The 10,852-nt window shown below is 41.2% G+C and overlaps 1 protein-coding gene across 2 annotated transcripts in view; it reads right to left on the reverse strand.

The window, feature by feature from the left end:
* TJP2 (tight junction protein 2) overlaps positions 1–7,686 on the reverse strand; it is a 114,396-nt gene extending 106,710 nt beyond the window's left edge. For both annotated transcript variants that reach the window (XM_079112026.1, XM_079112025.1), the window contains exon 1: positions 7,566–7,686. The gene's annotated coding sequence lies outside the window, so the exon portion shown is untranslated. The remainder of the gene's footprint in view (positions 1–7,565) is intronic.
* Positions 7,687–10,852: the final 3,166 nt, after the last annotated feature.

The following is a 10,852-nucleotide window of genomic DNA, read 5'->3' on the forward strand; positions in this document are numbered from 1 at the left end:
CTCTTTCTTGCCATAATTATTTGGCTGAACAAAAACCATCAGAAGCTTCTTTGAAAGTATGTTAACAAAGTTAAATATCTTAGTAACCAGATTTAAGATCCAAAGCAAGCAGGGAACAGTAGTACACTCCTGTAATCCCAGCAGCTCAGTAGATTAAGGCAGGAGACTCACAAGTTCGAGACCAGTCTCAGCAACTTTGCAAGGCCCTAAGCAAGTTAGCAAGACCCTGTCTCAAAAAAAAGGGCTAGAGATGCAGCTCAATGGTAAAGTACATCTGGGTTAAATCCCCAGTGCAAAAAACGTGTGTGCGTGTGGTGTGCACACATACATATATTTATATGTGTATATGTATGTGCATAAATCTATACATATATATGTATATGTATATGTATATGTATATATATCTATATATACATATTTTTTTTTTACAGTACTGGGGATTGAACCCAGGTCCTCACACAAGATAGGCAACATTGAGCTACATCCCCAGCCCTTTTCTAAATTTTATTTTGAGACAAGATCTCACGAAATTGCCCAGGCTAACCTTTAACTTGCAATCCTCCTGCCTTAGCTTCCTAAATAGCTGATTACAGGCACATGCACTATGCCCAGCAAAATTAATTTTACATATGTGCAATTACTTTGGTTTGTTAATATCAATAATTATATTTCAATATTAAGTAGCAATAATTTATAATCAAATAATTGTGGTTTTTTTTTTTTTTAAATGATAATTTTTTTAAAATACCAAATAATCATGATTAGGTATAGGAAAGAATCCTTTCCAGGGTCTTTTCTGAACTCATTACACAATCAGATTACCTCTAAATAAATTCAAATTTGGGCTGTCACCAACCACTCAATTCATGTAAGTAAAATAATAAAATCAGGACTCCTCAGTGATGACCTCCCCCTCAGCTAGAAGTTAGATGCAAATGTTTAATCTCAATTTCATCAGGTTAAGTGGGAATCATAAAATAAGCTTCTCTAGGCTTTCCCACACAGCCATAGTAGCAGGACACAACTCAGGCAACCATACACACCAACAGGACCACACATCCCCATTCATCTGCAGCTCTCCCTAAGGGAAGTCTGCATCTACATTTCCCCAGGCAGTGCCTTGCCTGGCTCATAGGGTACCTGAAATCAGCTACAGGACCTCTCAGTAGCAGCACAAGGGTTGAAGAACGTGTTGCAAAGAAGGAAATTGAAAGGAAAAGGGATAAGAAGCACAGAGAATCCTTTTAAGAAATTTGGGCTGTGAAGAGAGGTGGGGCTCTGGGTCATCTTTTAATGCTTAGGTTCTGAATCCTTTTAAATACAGAGGACTACAAGTAAATTTGTGTTTCATATCCTCTTGAGTATTACTCATCTACGTGTGCTATATTTAAGAAGTCCAGACATCGCAGATTTCCAGGGATAGGCGGGAAGGCCAACACTCTGTCTTGATTTCATGAATGAAGTCTGAACTCTAATTTTTGTTTGCAAAACATATTCAACTCTGACTAAAGCATTAGAAAGTTACTTACTCCTAGTAAGAATAAATAAATAAGCCTTCATATTTTTATTTTTCTCCTACTTACATGGTATACTAACTATTTTAATAAAAGTTTGCTTGAATTTCTAAAATGACAAACCCTTTTAGATGAGTATTTGGAATGCTGCTCTAAGATATTGATATTACTGTGTGGGTATTGATAGAACTACTTGTATGAAATCTCATTGGCTGGGTAATTGTTAATTCGCTTAAATCCCTGAATGCAGAAACAATTCCAAGTAAATGCACAAAAAAAAATCAAGTAAATACACATTTAAGAGCTAACACATTAACAAATAGGCTGGTTTGGGAAGGAAATTAAGAGCAAGACTGCTGTACTCAAATAACCAATGTGTTTACAGGTATCCTGTATTTAAAAACATCAAAAAGAGCATCATCATCATCATCTGGAAAAACACAGCTCCTTTCATTTATGAATCTTACGTGCTTCGTGTACTCTAGTAATTTCCCAACAGTTCCCTTAGAGCAGATAAGAAAGGCATCTGAATTATCAGAGTCCTTCATGGGCTGGGGATGCAGCTCAGATCACTTGCCTAGCACGCACAGGACCCAGACTTCCATCCTCAGCACCACAAATAAAGTATCTTATCCAGAAACTCAAGAGCCCAAAGCTACCGGACGAGCAGCCTGAAACCCTGAATTCCACAACACTGGGGAACCAAAAAGAAATGTGGCAGAAATAAAGAAAATTCTAGAAGCCAATGGAGCACTAGGTGAAAGATCATAGCTACTGGAGACAGACAGATAGGGGTTTTAACAAGCTCCAGTTCTGCTACTTCTTAGGTTGAATCTGAGGACTTTGCCCACTATCCATTTTGAACCACAAAAATGGCAAGTTTGTATGGTTGTGTGATGTGGGCAGGTAACCTACACTGTCTGAACTTCCATATATGAGTGAAATGAGTTGAACTGCCCCCTCAAAATTCACATTTTGAATGCCTGCCTGCCCCCTCCCCACCATACACCAACACCTCAGAATGTGACCTTATTTGGAGACAGGGTAGTTACAGAGGTAATTAAGCTAGAGTGAAGTCTTTAAAGTGGGCCCTAAACCAAAATGACAGAATAATTTTCAACACAGAGCCACACATGCAGGGAAAATAATGTAAAGAGACAGAGAGAGAAGACAGCCATCCATAAGCCAGCAAGAAAGCCCTGGAACAGATCTTTCTCTCACAGCACTCACAGGGAACTAACCCTGCCGACACACTGATTTTGAACATCTAGTCTCCCAAATTGTCAGACAGTGAATTCCTGTTGTTTAAGTCATCCAGTGCTTTGCTACTCCAGTGGCTGTAGCAAATGGGGATTCCAGAGCTGGTAATACAGCTCAGTAGTAGTGTGCCTGCTTTGCATGTGCAAGGCCCTGAGATCACTTCCCAGCACTACAGAAAAAATCACAGTGGGGATTATAGCTAGACCCACACCTCATAGGACGGTATGAGAATTAAATGAGACAACGCATGTAGAGTATTTAGCACAATTCCAACTGAACCAGAGCTTAACTACCTCATAATTTTAATACTTCCTCATGCTCCAATAGACACTGAAGAAATTAAACCTAAGATGTTCTCTAACTAAATCTGCACACACATATGTCCCACTTTGCCTCCTCTTCTCTTATAAAAACTTCCCATGCACCTGAGCCCCCAAAGATGGAGATTTGAGACAAAAAGTTCTCTTTCTTCCTCAACACTGACTTTGAAAAAACTTATTTTCCTGACTACGTGACTCCCGAGTACTTGCGGAGCATAAGTGGTAAAGCCGATCCCATAGGTAACACGACCACACAAGATGTACCCCAATGTTGTCATTATTATTATAGGTTGTCGCTTCATTTCATCACAATGACATTCTCAGGACGATCAGAAACCTTTCTTCTAGCCTGGGGCAGCATCTCCAGGTCCTGCGATGTATAGTCACTTCTTCTTTAGTTTCTTTTCCCCTCTTTGCACAACAATTTTTCATCCTCAGGTTTCCTCTCAGACATTTTCTCCCCCAGGAGACAGCCCTGACTGAGTCGCTGCTTCAGGCCTCTGTCATAGTTACTGGAACAACACCAGTGCAGTCCTTTTCTCTCAGCAGTGCCATTACTAATCCAAACCAGACTCCCAAGTCCCCCAGGGATGAGCTTTTAGATTCCTCTAAATGTCCCAGAGGCAGTGCTGTGTGAGATACTCCTTAAATACTTGAGGAAAGAACCTCTTAGCCACAGGTGGGGGAACTGGTCACAAAACACACATAAGCACACCATCTACAAACAAACCCATTCTCTAAAACCCCCATTTAAGGTATACTCCAGGTCTGGGGTTCTCAAGTATGGTATGGAAACCCCAAGGTTAGGCCTGTTTGAGAACTTATTAAAAATGTCAATTCCTGGGGTCTCACTCACACGGCCTGAAGCAGAAATTCTTGGGGGTGGAGCCCAAGACTTTTGTTTTTACAAGACCTCCAGCTGATGTCTGAAGTGGGCAAAGTTTGAGAACCATTGCTGAGGGTGCGTAATTCAAAATGAGCAGGTGTAGCTGCTTGCTGTGACCTCCCTGAGACTTCCTACAGACTGAGGAGCCCTTAGGGAAAGGTCCTCTACCACTGAGCCACTTCCCCACCCTGTTTTATCTTTTATTTGAGACAGGGTCTCACTAAGTTGCCCAGGTGTGCCTGGAACTTGAGCTCCTCCTGCCTTGGCCTCAGAGTATTTGGGTTTCCAGGCATGCACCATTGCACCTGACTCAAGCTTTCACTTTCAAGTCACTTTTCTAAGCCCTTATGATGAGACGACTCAGCAATAACTTCTAAAGTATCTAAACAATGAGATTCCATGTCTAGGAAGTGAGGCTTTGCCCTGGACCCTTAGCATCTTTCCTAAAAGCAGAGGCCAAGGTGATGTTGCCAACTCAGAAAAGTGATCATCAAAGCTTGTAAAACTAGCAAGAAACAAACCCCAGGCAACTAGCGCTCATCAGAAGAGATTCCAAAATGGTCAAGGAGGACAGAATGACCAGAGGCTGATGATCATTCCTCAGGTCTAGAGTAGACTCTATAGACACCCTCATACCAGACATTGCTAATGGATCACAACATGCTCGACAAGCTCAGGCAGCACCCAGAAATCCCTAACTTGAGGTAGCCACCTCAACTGATCAGAGCCGACCTTTAAGAAAAACCTGTTTACTAGCCTGAATTTAGGAATTAAGTCTTCATACTCAGCAGAGTTAGTATAAAATCTTGTGACTATAGAAATCTCACTGAACCTGGGAGTCAAGGGCTATGCACCCTTGGGGAAATCATTTAAATCTTGTGAATCTCGGTTTCTTTACCTGCAAAAGGGAGTTGATAGTAACTTCCTGTTTCAGGAGAAAGCACCTTATACAGCACCTGGCAAACAAAAGGCTCTTAATGAATGCTTCCTGGATCTAAAACTAGAATGATGTGGGATGCCCTGGAAAAGATTCTCACCACCAGAGCTTGCCTAAGGCTAATCCATCCCAGATGCTCAGCCTAAGTGTTTACACAGGAAGGAGCTCTGGAGTAGGCTTGGGAAACCAAACCTATGTTGGAAAGGCAGTAGGACAGGTACAGGGAATCACAAAGCAGGTATTTTATCAGGTGGGTCTTGCTTGAGTCAGAAGGAGCCGTCCTTTCAACAAATAAATGCCAGCTCCAATCCCTCCAGGATGGTCCACTTATGTCCCCTCAAAACTCATACAGTGAAACCTACCCACCAATGTGATAGCACTAGGAGGTAGGGCCTTTGGGAGGTGATTAGGTTAACAGGTCTCTGCCCTGGTGAATGGGATTAGCACCTTAAAAAAGAGGCTGCAGAGAGCTATCTAGCCCCTTCTGCTGCATGAGAACACAGAAGACGGCATGTATGAAGAAGCAGGCCCTCAGCAGACACTGAGTTAGCCGGTACATTGATCTTGGCCTTCCCAACCTCCAGAAATGTTAAGAAAGAAAGTTTGAGGGCAGTTGGGGTTGGGGTACACACTGGGGATATGGATCTACAGTATTTGTCTAGAAGACCTGAGACCCTGGGCACAGCACTGCAGAAGACAAAGAAAAAAGAGAGTTCTGTTGTTTTTAAGTTACCTAGTCTAAGGTATTTTGTTATAGCAGACCAAAAGGACTGAGATATACTCTTTCACATTCCGTACTGTCCTTCCAATATATCTGATTTAATCAACAGATCCCACCTAGAAATCTAATCTCAGGAAAATCACTTCTGGAGTCTGGGATAACATCTGTAGTCCCACATTTGGAACCTTTAAAAACACCATAGAGAATATCTCCACACAGGAAAGACTTCCCTACTCACTTGTCCCCATTTAGACAAAGAGACTCGAGAAAGACCTTGTTATTCATTAATTCATTTAGCTTCATGTTGACATGCCTACTAATCTGAGGCTCAGAAACACTAAGACCTGTGCCCAATATCACATGTTAGAAGGCAGATGCACTGGAATTTGAACCGCTATCTGCTGTTCTGGATTGTGCAGTTCACACACCACTAAAATCCAGTTCTCACATGTGTCTAGGAGCCACCCAGGCAGAGCTGCCAGCTTAAACAGATAGGAATTATAAACCAAGCACAGGACAAAAATTCCAACCCCATTCCAGGCAGCCATGAACTGACCTATAATCAGAGGTTAAAGTCTAACTAAGAACAAATACAACCCAGCATCTGTCAAAACAAAATTTAATACCTTGTAAATCTTATGTAATTCATACTTAAAATTGAATCCCTAAATAGATAATACTCACTCCTAGCTCTTTCACTAAAAGCTTATACATAATTAATCTTTGGAAGCCAATGTGTTGACTGTCTTTTATATCTTTAGCAAAGTGCTTACATTATTATAGAACTTTACTGCCTTAATGACAATGAAAACAAGTGACCTACCAAAATGACCTCCAACCCCAGACAACACGAACACCAAATGCCAATTCTACCATCTAGGCATTTATTCTGTTTTATTTTTGAATTTGCAATAGTAGGGATTGAACCCAGGACCTCATGCATACTGGGTTCTTCTACTGAGCTACATTCCCAGGCCTTCATTTTTGTTTTTGAGACAGAGTCTTACTATATTGCCCAGGCTGGTCTCAAACTTGGGATCCTCCTGCCTCAGTTTCCCAAATAGGTGGGATTAAAAGTGTGCACTACTACCCTGGGCAAGAGGCATTTATTACGAACCCCAAGAGTTGTACTTGGGCTGGGGAGATAGCTCAGGACTGGGGAGATAGCTCAGTCGGTAGAGTGCTTGCCTTGCAAGCACAAGGCCCTGGGTTCGATCCCCAGCACCACAAAAAAAAAAAAAAAAGAGTTGTACTTAACAGGCTTTAGCCAGGAAAACACATTCACACACACACACACACACACACACACACATCCCTTGGCAAAGTTTATCAATTCAGACATAAATGCAGGTAAGATATTTCTGTTTGTTCACTGGGCATGGTGGTACACACCTATAATCCCAGCAACTCGGGAGGCTGAGCAAGTTCAAAGCCAGCCACAGCAACTTAGCAAGGCCCTAAGCAACTTAGTGAGACCCTGTCTCGAAAAAAAAAAAAAAAAAGAAAAGAAAAGAAAAAAACAAAGGGGGCCAGGGATGTGACTCAGTGGTTAAGTGTTTCTGGGTTCAATTCCCAGTACAAAAAGGAAAAAAAAAGATATTTCTGTCTGTTAATAAATAGGACACAGGGGCTGGGGTTGTGGCTCAGTGGTAGAGTGCTTCCCTCACATGTGTGAAGCCCTGGGTTAGAGCCTCAGCGCTGCATAAAAATAAATAAAACACAGGCATTGTGTCCATCTACAACTAAAAAAAGTTTAAAAAAATATAAATAAATAGGACATTATCATTAAGGTTTCTATGAAAATCTATATATCAGCAATATAGAAAATGCTAATCTGGACTACATCTAGGATATGAAGTACTTTACATCAAACATTTGGTAGAGAAGACCCAGTAACTAGGTTGCTGAGAGACAAATACATAAATACCTGGGAAAGCAGGCTGCTGGCCAGCAGGAGTCTGTGCTTCGTAGAATACTTGTGCCTTGAGCTGGAGCCTGGGTGCCAGTCCCACTCACAGGGGGAGGATAACAATGTGGTATTCCGCACCCTGGAAAGACAATAGGGTTAAAAATCCAACCTGGTCCTTCCCAGGATAGTGATTTGTGGGAATGCACCAAAGCTCATGTATCATACAATGCATCCCTAGAGCACAACTTTTAGGTACTCACAAACTTGAGCAACCATCTCCATGATCCATGTTAGAACATCCTCATTATCCCCCAAAGAAACCCCACACCCTTTAGCCTTCACCCACAATCCCCTTGTTTCCTCCCTGTCCTCAGCCTAGGAAACCACCAACCTCATTTTTGTTTCAATAGATTTATCTATTTTGGATATTTCATATAAATGGCCACATCTTGTATGTGACTTTTGGTGACTGCTTTTTTTTAGTTAGTATAATGTTTGCAAGGTTTATTCATGTTACAGCACAAATCAGAACTTCATTTCTTTTTATGAACAAATACAATTCCATCATGAGGATCCACCACATTTTATTTATCCATCAGCTGATGGACATTTGGGTTGTTTCTATTATCTGGCTATTATGAACATGCATGCACAAATGTTGATTTGAGTATGTTTTCATATAATGGAATTACTGCCCCTAATATTTTCATTTAAAAACAAAGAGAAAATGAGTAAACGTGCAAAGTTTGATATTGTCAATCCACCTGAAGGTCATCCTCTTTTTTTTTTTTTTTTTGGCAGATCAAACCCAGGGCATCATACATGCCAGGCAAGCAAGCGCTCTACCACTGAGCTACGTCTCCAGCCACTGAGGGTTATCTTAAATAACGAGCTCTTTTTTTTTTTTTTTGGACTGGGGATTGAGCCCAGGGAGTCTTACCACCAAGCTACATTCCCAGGCCCCTTTTTATTTTTCACTTTAACACAGCATGTCACAAAGTTGCTGAGGATGGCCTCAAACTTGTGGTCCCCTTGCCTCAGCCTCCCTGAATCACTGGAATTACAGGTGTGTGCCACCACACCCCGCAAGAACAAGATCTTTTAAGAATTCACCTTTCAAGTGAAAAAAAATAAAGAGGTGATAAAATAGCAGGAAAAAATTTTTTTTTTAAATTGTGGTTGGGCTGGGGTAGTGAGTGGTTCAGGGGTAGAACACTTGCCTCACATGTGTGAGGCACTGGGTTCGATTCTCAGTGCCACATACAAATTTTAAAAATTGTGGTAAAATAGACATAAAACCACTTTAAAGTGTACAATAGAGAAAACATTTTGAACTAAAAAGGGAATTTGTTTTTCAACTTCTATAGTACTGGCTCATGTTTATATATGTGGGTGTCCACAGTCAGAAAAGATGGCAAATACTCTCTCTTTTCACCCCTCAGTGTAAGAAAAATTCAATAAATACCATCAGGCAGCCAGGTGTCATGGTGCACACCTGTAATCCCAGCAATTCAGACACTGAGGAAGGAGGACTGCAAATTCAAGACCAGTCTTGGCAATTTAGTGAGACCCTATCTCAAAATAAAATGTAAAAAAAGGCTGAGGGTTTGGCTCAGTGCTACAGGGCCTGAGTTCAATCACCAGCACAAAAAGAGAGAGACAGAGAGAGTGAGCAAGAAATACCCCTACGGAACACTTTTATGGATTCTGCATGTGCCTTTCCAACACAAGGAGGCAAGCTCATTTCTGGCTTCTGCCTGGATTCTGGCAGCTTCCCCTGGGCAGTCACAGGAAGAACATCCAGTGGGAGGAAGAATGTGGCTTCCCACTCACTCTGGACATGCTCTTCTGTTTGCTACACAAAGTGATACTGTGGCATCTGTAAAATGCCATCTACCAGCCCTGTGTGGTGGCCTATACCTGTAATCCCAGCAACTTGAGGGGTGCTGAGGCAGGAGAATCACAAGTTTGAGCACGACCTGGATAATTTAGCAAGATCCTGTCTCAAAAAAAAAAAAAAAAAAAAAAAGGCTGGAATGTGATTCAGAAGTAGATAGAGCATCCCCGAGTTCAGTCCCCAGTACCTCCCCCCCACAAAAAAAGTACTCTATGCCCTACATAATGAAACAGAAGTAGGGATGGTGTCTGATTTTATTTGTACAGGCGGAGGCCCATTTCCCTTCTCAAGGATCAGCAGGAAATGTAGGCAAAGGCTAAACCGAGGCCATCTGGACATCCTACAAAGCAAGCAGTGGGATTAGAGCCCAGCCCATACGTGGTTTCTATTATTACTCCCAAAGATAAATAAATGGCTAACAAATCAAGATGCACTTGGTTATGCTCTGGACTTGAATATGGGATTTTTCTACAGGTAACAGCTCCAAAGAGAATTTGTTTCTTTTAGTGAAACAGCTTGCTTCTTAATTCAATCAGCCTTTTGCATTTCTAAGATATCCTGGCTTCAACTTTCTTTTTGTAATATTCTAAGGGTTTTTGACATATATAAAAACTGCCAATAACACTCAGTCATTACTAAAATACCCTATTGTTGGCTGGGGCCTCTAAATTAAGAAAAACTTGGCAGAAGCAAGTAAAATATATTCTTGGTTTTCAATAGTTTTGACATATGTGTAAGATATTGACACCTAACATTAGAACTGAAAAACTTTACAAATTTTAAAAGGACTGACTCAGTATGTTTGTGTTGGGTGTGGATTCCTTTTTCCCCCTTTCACGGGTAGCTATCCTGAGACTGAGTAAGCACTAGCAGATATTTGCTGAGCATCTACTATGCCCTGGGCAATGAGGTACATGTCCAAGTCTCCTCCTCTCTGCCTCAGTGAACTTGCAACACTCATGGAATTGTTGGTTGGTAACTGTTTTACAATCATGTGATTGTACAGTTTGCAGAATAGAAGCCCCAGATCAGCCCTCCCTCTAGAAAAAGAAAAAGACTGAAGGGGGAAGGGGGAAGAATGAATTCCTTGAGGTTTTAAACACCAGATTATTCCTGACTTCAATTTTGTTTAAGTACACAAAAGCAACTACTCCTGGAAACTATGCAGTACTACTGTATGTTGAGGAATCGGACTACTTATTGTTTTTTATTTTTTCATTTCTTTCTTTATTTATTTTTGGTACTGGGAATTGAACTCAGGGGTATTTAACCACTCAGCTACAACCCCCGTCCTTTTCATTTTATTTATTTATTTTTTATTTTGAGACAGGATCTTGCTAAATTGCTTAGAGCCTTGATAAATTGCTGAGGCTGATCTTGAACTTGAGATTCTTCTGTTTCAGCCTCC

This window comes from Sciurus vulgaris (assembly GCF_902686455.1).
Source record: "Sciurus vulgaris genome assembly, chromosome: 15".
Classification (NCBI taxonomy): domain Eukaryota; kingdom Metazoa; phylum Chordata; class Mammalia; order Rodentia; family Sciuridae; genus Sciurus; species Sciurus vulgaris.